Source organism: Camellia sinensis, chromosome 4 (assembly GCF_055761805.1).
Source record: "Camellia sinensis isolate YWXY chromosome 4, ASM5576180v1, whole genome shotgun sequence".
Taxonomy (NCBI): Eukaryota; Viridiplantae; Streptophyta; class Magnoliopsida; order Ericales; family Theaceae; genus Camellia; species Camellia sinensis.
The window spans coordinates 185,499,339-185,519,058 of NC_138964.1; the positions used below are offsets into that span (position 1 = coordinate 185,499,339).

The window sequence follows — 19,720 nt, forward strand, 5'->3', positions numbered from 1 at the left end:
ATCAATGAACATACACCAATACATAATTTTAACATTTTCATTATAAAAAAATAAAATAAAAAATTTAATTACATAAGGGTGACTTTTGGTGCTAGACTCTAAGGACATACTTGTTTTGGGAGATAAGAGTTGGGATTTGATTAGTAGTGTGTGAGGTAAGTACTACAAATATCATGTTTGTTTTTAAAAAAAATGAAACACTGGATTTATAGTTCTCACACGGTTGGATGAACCAAGCCCTTTACGACTTGGTATTCAGAACTAGTAAGTTGATATTAAAATTTAAAGTGAAATAATTTATCCATCCAATTTGCTATCATCCGAATCATCTGAATCTGTGCTAGCTGGACAACCGACTTCACCTTTGTCTACCGTGGTCGTCACCTTGTCATCTGGATGATCAATCGGTCAACCTGCTGAACGACTGCCATGAACAGATTCGGGTGACACCAAATTCAGTGGATGTAGCATTGTTGTAATTAGAAATACTATTTTGCCATTTTACAATGAGGAAGTTATGCAACAAGGGTATCTGTGAAATTTCATATATTTAATCTCATCCATGTATTAATTGTTAATTCGATGGTCATCAAACAAAAATATTTTTTTTTTATATTTTTAACTTAATATCACCACACAAATAATTCGTTCACCAACTTTTATCGTACTCGTACTCGTAATCCTATCCAACCTTACTTTAAATACATACAGGACTTAAGACCATCTCCAATGTTTTATCAGATTGAGCACCAGATTCAAATTTGATGAAAAATGACAACTTTTCTCTCTCAAATGGTTTCACCAAACTGATATCAAATTGAGAACGGATCAAAACTTTCACCAAACTGAGAAGTTGGAGTAGATTTTACTAAAATACTGTGCGTTTACGTTGGAAGTGGCCCCACCAGACAACCGGCCGGACATCGGTCGTTCCTTGCTTACAAAAAATTGCATACCTGTTGTGCAGTGCTTCAGTGTTTGGTTGGCCTGCGAACCACTTCACAATTAGGATACTGATGATGATGACAATAGCATTTCAACAATCGTCTCAACATCATCTTCTCTACTAAAAACCTCAGATTCATTAACATAAGGCCCTGTTTCTAATCTATCTCCAATTGTATCGATTCATCTATGAATGAAAACATCTCTCAATTGAAAAATCAGACATGTCTCTGGCAATCTCATCTAATCTCTCTCGAATATCCCTCAAATCTCGGGACTTCTTCAATCAATTGAAAATGGGTTTGACAAAGAAATTCCATACCTTCTTCTTCTTCTTGTTGTTTCGAAGAGCTTGAGCGGTGATTGAGTCGAGCAAGTCGTCAGCGTCATAAGTGACGTCTTTGAGCTTCTTGAGCCAGAGCTTGACCTTGGTGTCTCTGAGTTGTCGCTCTTCGGCGTTTTCGATGACGGCTTGAATGGTGAGCCAACGGTCTTGGAGCTTCTTCATCTCATTGTTGAATTCAGTGTGGGATTGGAATTTGCTGAGGATTGGGGAGGCTAATTTTTCGAAGACTACTCAAAGAAGAGGAGCCAAAACCAGAGACTCCATTGATAATAAAAAAGCTCTAACTAAAAGGTTGGATTAGAGAAAGCAGAGTGATGTGAGAGAATTTACAAGTGCAAATTTGATGTGAGAGAGAATTTACAAGTTCAAAAAAATTTGAGAACACCTAACCGGTTGATCGGCCGGTCAACCCATCGGATATCTCCATTGTTTTAAAGCCCACTACAGTATAACAGTTGGAGCTACTCGTATCAGATTAACACTATATTTGGACTGAGTGATTTGGAGATAAAAGAAAAGAAATGGAGAGAAATGTATTTCTCTTACTTGTTTGGATAACCTAAGTCGAGAGAAATGAGAAGAAATTGAGAGAAATTGAGAGAAACTCATCTCTCTTATAAGCCTTATTTACAATCTTCCCAAAAGTGGAGAGATTGGGAGAGAAAAGAAACCATTATTTTCATAATACTAATTTTGCCCCTATAAAAATAAAAGAAATAAAATGATTGAAAATATAAAAAGGCTATTTTGGTAATATAACATAAAATAATTTCTTTTCTTTTCTCTTAATGAAATCTAACCAAACAAGAATGAGGGAAATTACAATCGTTTCTTTTCTTTTATTTCTTCCTTATCCAAACAAAAATGAGAGAAATCACAATCATTTCTTTTCTTTTCTTTTCTCTTATAATTAAGTAATCTTTTCTTTTCTTTTCTCTTCTAAATTTCCAAACATAGTGTAACGAAATTGACTTTTTTTTACTCAAATTTGATAAAATAATTGTTGAACCGTTAGAAATGCTCTAACAAAGTTAAAATCACAAAAGTTACCTTAGATGGTGCTTAAAAAACTCATCCTACAAACCATTTGTGTCAAAACCTGACTGACTAACCTTAAGAAGTATCGAATTTGAAATTTGAGCCTTCATTTGGAAAGAGTTTTTTGAGCTTAATTTTTTGATTTTTCTTTTGATTATTTTAACTTAATTAAAAAAGTTTCATTTGGAATGAACTTTTGATTTTTTTGTAGTTTTATAAGAAAAAATGTGAAATGATTTTACTTTAAATGTGACATTTTATTTTATTAATTTTTTAATCTATTTTATTTTTTAATGAATTTAAGGGTTATTTAGAATTATCTAAATAAGTATACTTTTTAAATTTTTTATAAAAAGATGTATAATATGATAAAAACGTGATATAACCCAACCCAAAAAAAATAAAAATAAAAATAAAAGATCTACTAAAATAATACATACCAAACAATCCCTAAATAAATCCTAACCATCTTATCAAACAAGACCTCAAATTTAACTTCTCAAGACTTTACAGCTCTACTAACTTACAAGATACTTTACAGCTCTACTAACATACAAGATTTTTTTACATGATTTATTACTTTTCATTTTAAAATATTAATCTCTTATTTTATTTTTTATTATTTTAAAATATTAATTTATTTTCAAAAATTAAGAAATAAAATAATATAAATTTTTTATTTTACCTTTCTTTTAAATTCATTAACAACGTAAAAAGTATAATTATGAAAATTAATATTTTCAAAAACATATAATATCAAAAAGTAATTTTAAAAAATTAATATTTTCAAAATGTATTAATTATACTATTAAAAAAATTAAATTCTCTAAAAAAAAAAAAAAAAAAAACTATTAATTTGAACGGAGGGAGCACCTGATTTTCATCAGTGAAATTATTGGTCAACTTTTCTCCACATCTGTCAAGTCTTCTGCCACGAGGAGGTTAAAGTCTGTGGTGCACAAATAAAGGTGATTGGAGTTGGTAAGAATAATTTTACTGTCCTCATTTTTTTATTTGACCTGGTCTTGGTCTTAGTCCTCTACTCTAAAGTCAACAAACACAACTTTTTGGGACCCTGGTTTATTGGATATTAGAAAAATTATTTTGTTCACAAATTGATAAGATGTACAAGTGGAGCACAATTTTTATTGATTAAAATAATCATTTTATGGACCCATTTACATTGTGGTGAATTTTATTTAAATAAAAAGATCTTATTATTTTTATCAATAAATAAATAAAGCATGTTTTGTTGGCATATCTTGTAGCCAAATTATTTGCTATTAAGGGGCTGCTAGCTAGTTGTAGCTTGATTGGTGCAAATTTTATTTTATTGTTTCACTTATTGACTGGATCCAAATGACAAATGTTATTTATATATATAGTGGGTGTTTGGGAAGTAGTTATTTTAGTAGGTTATTTTAATTTTTGATTATTTTAATAAGTTAAATTTTTTGTATTTGAGAAGATGATTGAATTTTTTATAGTTGGATGTGAGATTTATGAGAGAAAAAATAAAATGATTATGGGCAGTGGCGGAGCCATGAATTCAGTGAAGAGGGGTACAAATTAATGATAATATTGATTTTTGTTTTTCCTCATAATAAACAACAATGAGATATTACTAAACGTAAATATCAAGAGTTTATTTAGATAGATGTGGATTTTAAATTAAAGGATTTGAGGTTAAATTTTATATAAATATTGTAGAGTAACTATTTTAGGTGGATTGAAAAATTAAAAAAAAAAAGGATAAGTTGAGATAGAAATGATATATTATAGTAGAGAAATTCTATAAAACACACCGCAAAAAAAATATATATCATATGTCGCAGTTATGATCTTTGTGGTCTTTGATTATGACACATTATAGTGTTGGATATAACTTAGTTATAACTTATTGTGGTTGTTATTTTGCTTATGGTTGAAGAAGTGTTTGATTATACATTAAATAATGATTTGTAATGACTCGTTTTGATATAAGTTATGACTTATTGTAATTTTTTTTTTTGGTTATAATTGAGGATGTGTTGTTTGGTTATAATTTATATAATAGTCGTTTTAGTTATGAAAGAAAATAATTTGGTTATGAAAATTTATAATAACTAGTATATGGTACACCCTTTTTGGAGGTGTATAATAGAAGGACTTATTTTAGTAGGTTCATTGTAATTAGGAAAAAAAAATTATAATAGAGGGACTATTATAATTTGAAGAAGGGATATTATTATAATTTTTTAGAAGATATATATGATATAATCCATATATATAGAGATACCAATATAATTATCAAAACTTGAGAGGGGCACATGCCCTCCCTAGGCATACATTGTCTCCGTTCCTCATTATAGGTTTGATGTAATATTTTGTCTTATTAATTATTTTAATATATTTTGTCTTTTTATAAATTTTAACTTAAATTGGACTAAAATCCCACTTCCTAAACATTCCCATAAGATCTATAATTAAAAAAATTCAAATCTCGGATAAAATTCATAAATTATTAATTAAAATATATTTATAATATTATTAAAAACTGTTTATTGACATGATAATTTAAAAGTCATACATGAAAGAATAGCTTTTTTTGGGAATAGTTGACGTCGTATTTTTGGCAATTGGGTTAAATGTTTGTTTTTTAACTTTTTAATTTTTTTGAATCATATAATTTTTTTATTTTTTTATATATTTTCTCCAAAAAAAAATCAAAAAAATCAAAAAAATTAAAAATAGTTGGCTTTTAACCTACTTTTCCAAATAGGCTCCTATTTTTTTTTTTTTTTTATTTTGGAACTTTTCAAATTTTCTTGCTTGGAAACTAGTTTCAATTTTCCCACGGATTCTACAGGTTTGCCACAAAATTTCACTGAAACTGCCTGCAACTTGTCCATACATTTATATGTGTATCTATTATTTATATTAGAAGTTGAGTAATTCGTAAGGAAAAAAATTGGAAAAATTACCAACCAGTGGCATTATTAGAAAATTATTACAGATTTATGAATTTTTTTTATCAATTTAATTATTTATGTGTATAAATTTTATCATTTATTTATAATAGTTTTGAAAGACAACACTTAAATGAAATTTCTCCAAAAAAAATTGAATATAGATAGAGGAGAAGGAAATTAAAAATAAATAAAATAAAAAAATTTAGCTATTATATTGAGAAAAATATATATATGTATATATATTGGACTGAGACAAATTTTTTTTTTTTTTGGCTCAAATATTGAGGTTAGATTTGACAATTCTTAAAAAAGTCAAAAAATTAAAAAATCGCTATCATATTTAAGTCACATCACCTCTCTAATACATCACTTTAAACTCAACTCATATTTTATAAAAAAAAAAATACACTTATTTAAAATATCCTAAATAACCTGTCAGAGACAATTTTGAACATGAAAAAATGCATAAGCATTCACAAGTAAATTATGTGATTTATATAATAATATTATATATTATCTAATACGGACGTGGTTGGGAAACTTTCTTGAGAAGAAAGACATTATTTAATTTAATAATAAAAAAACACCGACAGAACTCTATCTTTGTTACACGTGTACGGTGTACTATAAATTTGTAATATACTACACGTTTATGTATATGGACGTGGGAAGTACTGCCTACTTTACTCCTTATTCATCTACATTAATCTATTTTATTAGTTTTATTATTATTAGAGAAAATTATAATAAAAAAAAATTAAAATTTAACTGTGACATTTTATCTTATTAAATCTATTTTATTTTTGTATTTTTTAACTCAAAAAATAATGTCAAACAAAACTTAACATGAGCAATATGTTTATCGCAAAATGGTGTCTTAAATCGACTTTTGGATGTTTGATCATGGAAAATTCTGTGGCCAAATGTCCCTTTTAGCCCTTCAATCATATCATACGGTGTAAATTGAATTGAATTGTGCTAAAAAATGACATAGAATGAGCCTAACAAAATATGACATTTTCATATTGTAACCTACTAAAATATGATAATACTGCTACAATTAAAATAATGCAATCTTTTGGAGATGGTCTTACTTAGTTTATATATAATTAAAAGGCTTCTCTATCAATTGCCAATTGATTTTAAATTTGTTTAGGAATAGTTAAATTAGCCTGACTAAATTAGTTTCATTTAAAAAAAAAAAATGATTTTTTTTTGTTTAAATGTGGTGATTGTGAGAGAAAAATAAAATGATTATGGTTTGAATGTGATTAAATTTTATGTTGTTTGGGATTATCTAAAATAGTGCACTTTTTAATTTTTTATAAAAAGATGTGCAGAAAAATAAAGATGTGATGTGACCCAAAAAAGATAAAAATTGTGCTTATATAGCACACCCCAAACAATGTGTTGCCACTGTTGCGTAGCAAAATAGACCTATTTTGATAATCTGAATCATTCACATTTTAGAGTATATCGAGTAGAACACACCTGTAAAAAATTAAATTAATCGAATATCGTTAACATTTTTATCAACTCACATTTGTATCTACAAAAATAAATCACAATTGTGATTTAAAGTATTAAAATAAATACAAATATGAATAGATGAAAGACTTAACGATATCTGATTAATTTGATTTTTTCAGATATGTTCTATTCGATATACTCTAAAATGTGAACAGTTTGAATTATCAAAATAGATCCCAAAATAGACCCATTTGACTGCACAGCACACAACAGCCACCCTAAATTCTTACATTAACTTATTTTATCTTTTTATACTTATTTAATTATTTTAATCCTTCAAAGGGGACATTTTCTTCCCAAAATGGTGTCTTAAAATGATTTTGGATGTTTGTGTGTGGAAAATTCTAGCCCAATGTCCCTTTCAGGGTCATAAATCACAGTTGGCACTGAAAGATTCACTGATTTTTGGTTAGGTGCATAACTTTCTGTTTAGGGTTTCAAAAAGTCTCTTAATTAATCAATAAAGTGGACAATGGCTGTAGAGCTTTGGAAAACTTGTATTCTACATGTACCGAATTATTGTTACAATGTCGTAGTGTTGTGGACTAGTTCAAGCCATGTGCTAGTTTGGTTGGAATGTTTCACTACCCTATCTAAAATAGTCATAGAAGAGATGTGCAAAATCTAGAAATTTGGAGGTATCTTGTAACATTTTAATTATAATCAAACATTTTTCTTAACTCTCCAACATAAATTGGCCTTGTAACCCCAAACTATTTTGGATCATAAACAAGACACTATTTGAGAACTGAGAGTACAGTCCTTTCAAATCTTAAATTCAATATCTACTAGCAGTAATAAGTTTCTTAGAGCCATATCATACAGGGGTTCGCCCTGGCTTTAAATAGAGCCCCAAAAGTGGGCGGTGGAATTGATCATTCGAGATTAGTTGAGATATGCGTAAGGTGACCTAGAACCCGATTATCAAAACAAAAACAAAAAAAAAAACCAAGTCCCTACTTTGTCTTGTAACCAAACCACTATTTTTTATTGGAAAATGCTTTGGACCACCAATTTTGAACGCCCAAACCAATCACAATTGGTGTGTCATAAGTTACATCACTTGAAAACTCTACTAAAATATAAATATTATCCAATAAATACTTATCATGTCATTAGGAATTTTGTATCATAGTAAAAACTTGTCTCACCTTGATTTGATATAGGTCCACCATAACTTTAATTCATGACCCACTACAAAAAAAGTTGTTTTTTGCGACGGCAAAACACCGTCGCAAATACCCCAAATGCCGTCTCAAAAGGTTTTTGCGACGATAAAATGACTTTTTGCGACGGCAAGTGGAGGTCGCAACAAAAGGGGTTGCAAAAGGGTTTTAGCGACGACAAGTGCCGTCGCCTTTGCTTTTGTGACGGGAAAATTCCTTTTTTGCGACGGCAAATTTTTGTCGCCAATAATGGATGAAAATCTGAATTTTTTGCGACGGCACAGTATTGTCGTCGCTAAAAGGGTTTTTTGTGACGGCAAAAATACCGCCGCTAAAAGTCTATTTGAGACAGCAACCTGAGTCGTCACTAATGACTATTGTCAACGGCTATGATACCGTCGCTAAAGGCCTTATTTTTCAATTATATTCCCTACCTTTTTCAACAGTATAAGTGTCGTCGCAAAAAGCCTGTTTCAATTTTCTTTTTGAGACGGGGTGTTCTGCCGTCTCAAAAAAAATTAAAAAAAAAAAACAAAAAAAAAAAACCTGTAATAAAATTATTAAAAATATGAAATTGACCTGTATTAAATGAAAAATAACTATAAAAAAACTAATAATTATATAATAATATAAAAAGTCCAATATATAAATAAAAATTCATCCATAATTAAAAAGCAAGTTATATTCTAACATTAACAATTCCATCTTCTAGTCAAATGTAAAGTACCACTGAAACACTACAACATAAAAACAAAGCCAAGGGCAAAAAAAAAAAAAAAAAAAAAAAAAAAAAAAAAAAAAGATGTACATAAGATGGTCACTAGCTACATTAATACTAGAATTGCTTTAATTACATATCATATAAGATTAACCCAATCCATGCCATGATTGTAATTGTTTTCTGGCACATAAAAAATATTTCCAAACCCTTCTATCCCAAACTCCCCTAGAAAAGGAGGTGGATCCATGGCTTCCATGGAGAACAATGAAGCCGGGCTGTTACTTGAAACACCATCGCATCTCTCCAGTAGCCTCTGTATCTCCTTCTCTGCCTCGGAAAGCTGTTCCTTGAGCTTCATTACCTGTAAATTAACCAATAATTTGTTATAAGATTGTGATGGTTACTTGATTTGGTTTAATTCCAAACCTTAGGAGTGGGGAATTATAATAAAAAACCATGAAGTGGTTGGTGGGTGTGAAAATGTAGAGTAATGCTAGACATTTTTTTAATTGTAGAAAATAAAATATGTAGACCAAAGATTCATTAATCTACATCTTACATTTTATTTTTGTGGACACTTTTTCTAGGTTTGTGGTTTATCCGGAAAGAGTTTTACTACAAATCTAGAAACCAAATACATGAATGAACACAAAAATATACAGGAATTGACTAGATTTTACAAAATTTATTGGTGCGCCCACTTCTAAAAAATTTGTCTCTCATATAAACCCATCATTCCTGAAGTGGCAAATTGAGTTGATGAACAGTTCATACCTTAATTCACTGATAAAAAGGCAAACATAATAATTCAGCTGAAGCATCATACAAATGATGTAATAGAAATTATGCAAAATTGCATCAACCCACAATGAAAGAAAATGTCTCGGAGAAACAGAACTTGACAAAATAACAAAACTCTAGGCAAAGCCCACCAATCATAGCCTTCTAATTACATCTCTTACTACTGTCATTTGATATATAGTATTAGGCAGTCTATTTGTCAAAATTTTAAAATTTAAAAATGAAAAAAGAAGAGAAGAAAAAAAGTTATTCTGACAAGAATGTGAGGGAGAATGCTTATTCGCTGATATATGATTACATGACATACATATGCACGATGAGGCCTCCACTGTGGGACAGTATATGAATTATTTTGGGTTCTCAAAAACAATTATGGTTCTAAATACTTTTTCTGTAATAGATAAGTGATGCATCCATCCCTAATGACGTCAAGAAAGGCAAACAATGATATGCTAAGAAATCCAGAGAATTAAAGCTGTATGATTGTATTTACAAATATAACAAGTTATATCATTAAAACAACACCCCAAGCCACCAAACGAGACACAAACTCGATCACCGAAGAGCTTGAACAACAAATCATATACTAATTCTTAGAAAGACAAGCAATGAATTGATACGATTCTACGATTTGAACTCGAGCAAAACTATGAAAGCAACAAACACCATATTACAGAAACAGAAGCAAAAACACAAACACTTGGCATAGATGATATCATTTGCAGCATCAAGTCCTCAGATTGAAACCAAAAACTAATTCAATCCCTCCAAACTAATGGAAACAGCAAAGAAAGAAAATTTGAGAGAATTAAAAACAAATACAATGATGTATATGAATTGATTAAGAGAGACTAACCTATTTATGTGGGTTAGAGTTGGATTGTGCTAGAAACAAGATTAGAGAACCATTACCCACAACAGTGATCAAAGTAAGGCAACAGAAAGAGTTCCAAGAACATATTTTCATTCAAATTTTAGATTAGTAGATAATCTTAGATATACAATGCATAATTAGTACAACAAATAATTTAAATAAGGTGAACATAAGAATATGCCTCTGTTTATTTATGGATGCCAAGTATCTTTGTCAATAATAGTTCCGTTGAATTGATTAACTGATAGATGAACAAATTAAAACATGGACTAGATAAGCCACCAAACCTCCAGCATGTGATAGGAGTATGACATAGCAAGTAGCAACCATAGAGATTAAAAATCCTTTAAATGACTGACAAGTTTTAATAAGAGAGCAAAGAAGCACTGTTCATGTATTTTCAGCTGCTTTAATAGCCCAAGACTCACGTTTCTATAATAACCCCATAATAGCCCAAGAATCAGGCACAAGTAGTGGTGATTCAATCAGCGTCATCTGGACAAGCTAATGCAAAAAAACTAAATAAAATGGAGCTTATAATGCTTTTTCACCACCAAATTTTGAGGAAAGTGAAGCAAACATGAATTTAGAAGTATTGTATTTTATCTAACAACTGGATCTTATTTAACTAAACAAGAAATTCAACTGGTCTTGCTTGAGCCTTAATTATTTTATTTATTTTTCTTTAGTGCCAAGATATTGAAATACTGGGTCTCTAATTATGGTAGACCAACCAAACAGAGAGCAATTAAAGAACAAGTTTCAGTCAAAAAACTTCATTACATAATTCTTAGTTCCAACCACTTATAATTGGTAGTTGTAGACGTCCCCCGAACGCCCCGGGAGGGTTAGTCCCGTTCTGTTCATTTGGGGTTACTACAGCTCGGACTCTTAAAATGTCACGGTTCTAAGTCTGAACCAAAGAGTCCAAATCCGGCAAATCGTTTTAGGAAAACTGATTTTTGAAAGAAGTGCCAAACATGGACTGCTTTGCCAGATACAGAGTCGCCACCTAAATATTTTATTTTGGGAAATTTAGGAAACCCTGACTCGGTGCCAAAAGGCCACGTGTCCGTCATCACCAAAGTTGCCTCGGCTCGGGAACTTGGGTACGATTGGGGAAGGTCACTTCGTGAGCACCCCCGCTCGCCCGGTCATAGACCGGCCTCTACTAACCATGATATCAATTTTTGAAAACATTGCGAGTTCTTATTCCGGTTTATTAGCCTAGGTTACTACGTGATGCTCACAGCATATAAGTATAGACCAGGTCACCTGGATTGGAACAAAACACTTCTTGTTTGTTTTCGAAAATGGTTTGCTATCCGCAAGTAGGCTTTGAAACATTTTGATGATTTACTCCAATTCAGATAACCCAACCTTCACCCACAGGCATTCAGACAGTTATATCAGATAAGCACATAGCCTCATGGTAAGCATGCTATTCATGGCATTCACTCACACGCATGCAAGGATGCTAAAGCATAAAAACTTACCGAGTACTCCAAGCCAAAATAGATACTTATTAGAAATCATGCATGAATCCTAAGTATACAGAAATGCCTAATGCAACACATGCAAAATGCAACTATAGCAGGCTCGGCTATTCTAAGATGGCATATGAAATGCTACAACTATCATGTATTCAACTTTGAAATTGAAAGTACAATGCAGTTAGTATGATGCGCCGAGCCCGGTGCATGCAATACAGATGAATGAATGCAAACATGCTGTCATACTGTATGCTAATTTAAATATGCCCTAATCTAACCATCATAAGCGGATAAATAAAAGGGAGAAAGACGTGGGGTTGAAAGACATACATCACACTCACGCACACTTATTACAGTTGTGGCCCTCGCGCAGAGGGTCCGAATAAACAATACAGTCCGAATATTACAGTCCCGAATAAAAGAATATTACAGTCCGAAATATTACAAAGTTCTAATTAATTAATGAATTAGCTAAGAAAGCAAATAAAACTGGCGTGCAAGCCAGGGACTGCCTTGCTTCTGATGGATGATGCATGTCCGGATTGTCTTGCGCGGAAATCCACCGGAATGCCCCAATTAGCCTCTGTTTACACCTGTTCTTGAAATGCGCCCAAGTCCCAAAAGGTTGTTGATTCTTTGTTTTGCTGCAACAGAGAGCAGGAAAGGGGCATAGCAATGTATCTGCACAGATATATGCATGTCTCGATCTTCGTGCCACCAATCACGCATACCGAGGCATGATGGCCGAGGAATCGAAATGCACAACTCAATATAGGATGAATGCACATGGAACTACAGCTAAAACCTAACTCCATCATGGATAATCCGGAGTGTCGGTGACTGGGGAATTGAGACACATTCCGTCACTCGGAGTACGAAATGTACCTCGTTTCCCGTGCCCGGGCTAACTCCTATTCCGGACATGATGCAATATGCATGATATGCATGAAATGCAACTAATATATGATCCTAACATACACAATGCTATGAAAATGAGGTGCCTCGAAGTACGTGCACACAGGCACGCAAACCGAGGCGATGACAGATGTGATGAAAATGAGGTGCCTCGAAGTACGTGCACACGGGCACGCAAACCGAGGCGATGACAGATGCAATGAAAATGAGGTACCTCGAAGTACGTGCACACGGGCACGCAAACTGAGGCGATGATAGATACAATGGAAATGAGGTGCCTCGAAGTACGTGCACACGGGCACGCAAACCGAGGCGATGATAGATATGATGAAAATGAGATGCCTCGAAGTACGTGCACACGGGCACGCAAACTGAGGCGATGATAGATATGATGAAAATGAGGTGCCTCGAAGTACGTGCACACGGGCACGCAAACCGAGGCGATGATAGATATGATGAAAATGAGGTGCCTCGAAGTACGTGCTCACGGGCACGCAAACTGAGGCGATGCTAGATGCAATGAAAATGAGATGCCTCGAAATGCGTGCACACGGGCACGCAAACCGAGGCAGTGGCAGAATATGATGAAATTATATGGAAATGACAAATGGGCTTATACCAACATGAGTGAGCCTCAGCTACACTCACATCGGATGCCGTCGGATAAAAAAGGAGTGCCTCGAAATGCGTGCACACGGGCACGCAAACCGAGGCGATGCTAAAATGACATGGCAATGACAAATGGGCTTATACCAACATGAGTGAGCCTCAGCCACACTCACATGGGATGCCAGCGGATAAAAAAATGGAGTGCTTCGAAATGCGTGCATACGGGCACGCAAACCGAGGCAATGCTAAAATGACATGGCAATGACAAATGGGCTTATACCAACATGAGTGAGCCTCAGCCACACTCACATGGGATGCCAGCGGATAAAAAAATGGAGTGCTTCGAAATGCGTGCACACGGGCACGCAAACTGAGGCAATGCTAAAATGACATGGCAATGACAAATGGGCTTATACCAACATGAATGAGCCTCAGCCACACTCACATGGGATGCCAGCGGATAAAAAAATGGAGTGCCTCGAAATGCGTGCACACGGGCACGCAAACCGAGGCAATGATGAAATGTGATGAAACATAGCCAAAATGATATGCAAGCATGCCAATGGAATTTCAGCAACGAAATATGGGGGAAAACAGTCCCGAAATGAAGCGAAATGACATGAAATGCAAGGAAAAGTCCCGAAATGCAACATTAAGCACCCGAAATGGCCTATAGCCATGCCGTACATGCACAATATGGACATGCAATGTAAAGACAGAAGCTAGACAGTCCCAAGAGATGCACTTTCACAGTTATGAACATGGCCAAACAGCAAGCATAGATAAGGGAAACATAGCATGCAAGAAATAGGGGCCAAAAGAGGGGTAAAGAAGCAAGTGGTATAAGCAAAACCCAAACTGAAAAATTTCCTTCTACAACACTGAAGATGGACCAAAAATATGAACATTTACAGTATATGGAAGTCTCAAAATCAGTATACAAATATGCTAAAAATGTGATGTAAAATGAAGCTCAAAAGGTGCTAAAACATGAAGTATACAAAATAATCACCAAACAGGAAAAAAGTGTGAATGAAACATGAAGTATAGGCCAAAACAAGGCCACTTTAAGTTCGGACCAAGGTCCAAAAACAGAAGCAAAGAGGGCTATCAATTTATACAAAAATGGGGCCAAATAGGGGATATAACTACAAGTGACATATGGAAACACCAAACAATGTTGAGCCCTTCTCCAATGTTGAAGAGAGGCTCAAAATATGCCTCAAATCAGTTTACAACATGCTCGAAAATAAATTGCTCATAGGTCAAAAATAGCATGCAAAATTGTGACATACAAGATGGTCAATGAAGCAAGTGTATTATGGAGGGCTCAAACAGGGTTGAGCCCTTGATGAGAAGTGAAGATGAGCTCAAAATATGGCCCTTTTCAGTTAGGGCCGAAGCTCAACACAAAAAGCATGCATGGCTTACATATTGATTAAGAAAAAGGGTCAAAAGGGTAAAAGTGTAACTTACCCTTGAAGATCTAGACTTTGGTTGCTTCTTGGATGGATTTGCTGCTCTTTTGGCCTTCAAGAACCCTTCTTTGTTGCTGGAAATGAGATAGTGGTGGTAGGACTTGGTGGTGTAGAAGAAATGAAGGTTAAGGAGTTAGGGTTTTTTGAAGTTTTGGGAGTTATAACAATGGAGTTTAGGGTTGAGCCTTGGAGATGAATTTTTCTAACCTAGAAGAAGAGGACCCTCAGCTGGTTATAAGGATCAAAGAGGGGTTGTAAAAGGGGGGTGCAAAGGAGAGCATAACTCTCTCCCAAAATATCCCCCGGATACAGAAAATATCTGGGGGATATTGCCTCACAGCTGGAAGGGGCACAGTGAGGAGAGCACGGCCGGCCGCTCACTTTTGCTGGAGGTGGCCGGCCGGCCACACCCCCTAGCCGGCCGGCTAGGGGTCAAAAGGATCAACCAGCTTTTCTGGCCGGCCAGGTATTGGGGAGGTAGGCCTATGTGTGCACAACACAACCATGTAATTGAAATTCCAAGAAAGTGGGCCCAAGGGGTTCAACAATGGCTCGGAAAGAGGGGGTCAAAAGGGTCAAGTTGACTTACTGGCCGGCCATGAACTTTTAGGGGCCTCTCAGGTGTGTACATCACAGATATGTGGTTCAAAGTTCGAGAAAAAAGGTCCAAGGGGTTCAACATTAGCCCGGAAGAAAGGGGTCAAAAGGGTCAGGTGACCTTAATGGCCGGCCACCAACTTTTAGTGGCCTCCCAGATGTGTAGATCACAGATATGTGGTCGAAAGTTGGCAACGCTAGCTCTAAGGTATTCAACATTAGCCCGGAAGTGCGAAAAACGGGCGCCGGGAGGCTCCGGAAAAGAAATAACTGGTTGCTGCAACAATTGCTGGCCTCCCACCCTTCAGTGACCTTCCCTGTGATAAAACAGAGGTACCTGCCAAAAATGAGCGAAAACCGTTGCAAAACGAATGTTCCGGAGCAAAAACACGCAGTTCGGGGTCCCGGAAATGGGCTGTTAAGCACCGAAAATTGTATTCGACCTCGAAGCGGGTTTCTCTGCCCCCAGTGTCCCTCAAAATGTATGAAATAAGATGTATGCCAAAAAAATCAGAGCAATAGGAGATGGTTAAGCGGTCCCGAACCGAGGCACACGGCCTGACGGCTCCGAAAACCGGGAACCGGACTCCGAAATGGGCAAAATGGCCTACGGCCACCAAATGTAGCCTACGGACATTGAGAGATGGTCTACGGGACCTCTCTCTCCCCTCAGGAAAAGAAACAGAGAAAACCGAGTCTGGTTCGCAAACCGAGACAAGGCACAGAAAAGGGTTCGGAAGTCCGGAGGCAGGGCTTACGGCCGCGACCCTGAAACTTCTGAACGAGCACACTATGCAACATCACCAAGCGCTCAATCGGTGACGTCTGAGTCTTAAGGTCGGTCAAAAATGGGGTGTCTGCAGTTGCCCCTCTTTGACAGAACTCGGAAGTCACAAGTGACGGGAGTGAATGTCAAAGCCAAAAGACGACCCATTTTTGACAAGGCCGAAGACTTAGACAAACATACAGGATAGACAGAGATGTGCCCGCAGGCATGCCCGCAGGCAGGGGGGGCAAAATGCAAATGATATGCGAGAAGCCGAAGGTAACCCAATGATCATGCAAATGCAGCAGGCTGTAACGAAGCAAGTATTCGCAAATAGATGCAACAGTTTTAAGCAAGAATGCAAAGCAACAACTACATTTCATGCAGTTAAGAATGCGGAGGATTATTCAATCTCCGCCACGTCTCACACGGAGAAGATACGATACCTGCGCGATTCGTCTGGTCGCACCAGCCTCAATTGAACCGTACATACAATATCGTGCCTGCAAAAGAGAGAAATTGCAACAAGCACAATATGCTAACAACATGTATTTAATGCGATTTCGGAAGTTTGACACACGCAGCGTCGGTGAGTGAATGCATCGCAATGCAAGAATGGAATATGTGTGACAACGCATGCTCAAACACGGAGGTACGCCAATATCAAGAAATGTTCATGACAATGTGAGTATGCCGATGAGAATGCAAGTTATGTGCATGAAAGTACAAAAATGAGCATGAACCAGAGTGCCATTCGTCGTAAAACAACGAGTATGGAAACGCGTGTTTCGGCGAGGGTAACTCGATCACGGCCTCCGATCTGCTTCTTTGAAAGGTTACAGCTCCTTCAAAAAGGATACACTTTGATTTCGATGCATGATGATGAGACACATGTCAGCACTTGAAACTGAAGTCCCGACGGAGCAATTTCGCGACCGGAAGTGTACGTTTCTTGAACTTTTTCAGGTCCCGGGAACCCCGATCTTCCTCAAAATTTGCAGAGAGCTAGGTGAGCATGTGGAGATGATGGCCGGCCGTTTATCTTCCCAAGGGGGGGTGTCCAACCGTTTTCCACAAAAGCCAATGGCTGGCCGGCCATTTCTGCAAAAAGCAGATGGCTGGCCAGCTAAAAAGAGGGGCCGGCCGGCCATGCCCTTTTTCCGAGGGTATTTTGGTCTTTTTGCCTCCTTTTTTTTCATGCCTTTTCACCCAAGGCTTGAGGCCTATAAATGGCAGCCGAGCCTCACTTCATTCCTTGCCTCTTTCAACACTTTTCTCCCCAGTTTTGAGTTTTACGCGCGTTTTCCAACGCCCCGCGCAAATTGTTTTCGTAAAAACACTTAATTTTAAACACTTTGGAGCGATTAAATTCCGGCTTCGGAGCTTCTTTTTGCATTTTCACCACTTGAGGTAAGTTCATCTTAATATTTAGAATATTTTCTCGGGAGTTGACTTTTGTTGACTTTTATTTCCCGAGAGTTGACTTTTGTTGACTTTTGCCAATTTTTGCTCATTTTGCTCATTTTTGCTCCCCTTTTGCAGGTTCTCGAAAATGGCAGGCAATTCTCCTCACGGTGGAGGTTTTCTGGGTGCTGGGGACGATTTCGATCCTATGACTCTTCCTCCGAGGACTCGACCTTTCATGCCCGAGAGGTACCGTCCCGCAGTGCACGTCCTCCCTCGTGCCGTTTTCCGTCATTTTACCAGTTTTGACGAGAGAGCACCCGCAGATCTGCTTCTCAGAGAGCCGGAGCAGCATCTCTCTCACGAGGCCCGAGAGGTATTTACCTCATCTTCTGTATTTTACATTTCGCACCCTTGCCATGTTTAAACATTCAGCTTGTGACATAGTACTTGCCTTACATCTTTGAACATGTAGTTTCAACATTCAAACTCCCGAACACTCGGTTCATTAATTAATTGCGAACACACAGCCCACATTAAAACACATGGCTCAAACACTGATTTGTTGAACACACAGCCCGAATTCCAAGGTGAACACACAGCCCACACTTTAAATGGAAGTTTGAACACGCAGCCCAAAATTCAAATTTTCTGAACCCACAGCCCAGATAGATAGTGAACACGCAGCCCACAATTCAAATTCTCTGAACACGCAGCCCAGGTAGATAGTGAACACGCAGCCCACAATTAAACTGAAAGTTGAACACGCAGCCCAAAATTCAAATTCTCTGAACACGCAGCCCAGGTAGATAGTGAACACGCAGCCCACAATTAACTGAAAGTTGAACACGCAGCCCAAAATTCAAATTCTCTGAACACGCAGCCCAGGTAGATAGTGAACACGCAGCCCACAATTAACTGAAAGTTGAACACGCAGCCCAAAATTCAAATTCTCTGAACACGCAGCCCAGGTAGATAGTGAACACGCAGCCCACAATTAACTGAAAGTTGAACACGCAGCCCAAAATTCAAATTCTCTGAACACGCAGCCCAGGTAGATAGTGAACACGCAGCCCACAATTAACTGAAAGTTGAACACGCAGCCCAAAATTCAAATTCTCTGAACACGCAGCCCAGGTAGATAGTGAACACGCAGCCCACAATTAACTGAAAGTTGAGAGTTGATTATATTGAACACACAGTCTGTACACTTCACTTCTGAACACACGACTACTTCATTTTATTTGTATGCAACTTATTTCACTTCATCGGCACTCAGCCCATTTCATCTTATTATTGACACATATATTCATTCTGAATGCAGGGTGGTTCCCGCAGTGTGCGAGGATATGGTTCCACCGCGGCGCGGGATTGGTATGCTGAGCTCCCGGAGGGCGTCAGGGATTTGGTAGACTTGGCAGGGTTTAGGTCCTTCTGCGCCGGGTTGTCACGATGTCCTGCCAGGAGGACCTTGATGGCAGCCCTAGTAGAGAGATGGTGGGACACCACCAATTCCTTCCATTTCTCTGCTACCGGGGACATGACCATGACCCCTTTTGACTTTGCTGTATTGACCGGCCTTGATGTCGGGGGTTGGGCCATCCCATACGATGAGGATATGGGCGAGTGGGAGGCCGCCTGGATGTATTTGTTGGGGGCTCGCCCACCTGTTGATAGGGTTTCAGGGAGAGTCAGATACACTTGGTTCTCCTCCCATTTCCGGCGGGCGGAGATGGTGCCCGAGACTCCTGAGGAGACAGAGCAGTATGCTCGTGGTTTCCTGATGTTCCTCTTCGGGACTACCCTGTTTGCCGACAGAGGGAACACCATTGGGCTATATCTGCTGAGCGCTCTAGTCGACCTATCACAGGTCAGTAGATATGATTGGGGTGGCGCTGGCCTGGCTACCCTCTACTTTTACATGAGTGCGACCTCCCGCGGGCGGGGCGATTTGCTTGGCGGCTACTGGAGAGCTTGGGAGGTACTTTCTGTCTCCTTGATTTACATTTCTGCTCTTCATTACTTGTACATTGCACATACAGCACACTTTTACAGTCTGCATTTTGCTCTCATCATTTCGTACTTA

General features: G+C 36.9%; 1 long non-coding RNA gene across 1 annotated transcript; it reads right to left on the bottom strand.

Annotated features, from left to right (window-relative positions):
• Positions 1-589: 589 nt before the first annotated feature.
• On the bottom strand, positions 590-1,757 carry LOC114294514 (uncharacterized). The gene is made up of 2 exons (XR_003640470.2): positions 1,268-1,757; positions 590-987 (listed from the first exon to the last, which is right to left on the bottom strand). It is a non-coding gene; the product is annotated as an uncharacterized LOC114294514 (long non-coding RNA).
• Between the last annotated feature and the right edge of the window lie 17,963 nt (positions 1,758-19,720).